This window comes from Ciona intestinalis, unplaced genomic scaffold (assembly GCF_000224145.3).
Source record: "Ciona intestinalis unplaced genomic scaffold, KH HT000646.1, whole genome shotgun sequence".
In the NCBI taxonomy this organism is placed as follows: domain Eukaryota; kingdom Metazoa; phylum Chordata; class Ascidiacea; order Phlebobranchia; family Cionidae; genus Ciona; species Ciona intestinalis.
Genome location: NW_004190967.1, coordinates 2,067 through 3,111, shown reverse-complemented (window position 1 = coordinate 3,111; position 1,045 = coordinate 2,067).

Below are 1,045 nucleotides of genomic sequence, written 5' to 3'. Positions count from 1 at the left end.
GTCAAACATAGGGAACCTCATTGATTAATGTGGTGAATGCAATATACTTTGGCTCTGCTTGTTTGTATAGACACCCAACAGCAGGGTAAAATCTGGGGTGACATTGTAAAAATACAGTTACACTCATAGTTGTCAAACATAGGGAACCTCATTGATTAATGTGGTGAATGCAATATACTTTGGCTCTGCTTGTTTGTATAGACACCTAACAACAGGGTAAAATCTGGGGTGACATTGTAAAAATACAGTTACACTCATAGTTGTCAAACATAGGGAACCTCATTGATTAATGTGGTGAATGCAATATACTTTGGCTCTGCTTGTTTGTATAGACACCTAACAGCAGGGCAAAATATGGGGTGACATACAGTTACACTCATAGTTGTCAAACATAGGGAACCTCATTGATTAATGTGGTGAATGCAATATACTTTGGCTCTGCTTGTTTGTATAGACACCTAACAGCAGGGCAAAATATGGGGTGACATACAGTTACACTCATAGTTGTCAAACATAGGGAACCTCATTGATTAATGTGGTGAATGCAATATACTTTGGCTCTGCTTGTTTGTATAGACACCTAACAGCAGGGTAAAAGCTAGTTTAAACTGTAAAACTGGGTGCTAAAATATATGATGTAACTTCGGTTCCAAAATTAGACAACATGCCACCCCAGTAACCCCTAATGTTATATACTATACACTTGAATATGAGTATGGTAGAATCCCTGCAAAGCACATCTGCCACACATCAGCTTACATTGCACAATTTAGATGCCTTACTGTAATGTAAATGAACATATAGTAGGGCGGGGCAAGATGAGACAACTTTAGCACATAATATCAAAATATTCTTATCGTGTTTTAAACAATTAACAACGGCTTATGGGAGTCGTGAGGATAGGTTTTATAATTCTTTGAATGTTTTTTGTTTATTATCACAAGGGACAAGAAAATAGAATGAAAAGGTGGCCCATTTTTTCCCACTCTACCATACCATAGCACTGTAATGACTGTGTTGCTAGTATAGGCGCCAAANCTGGGGT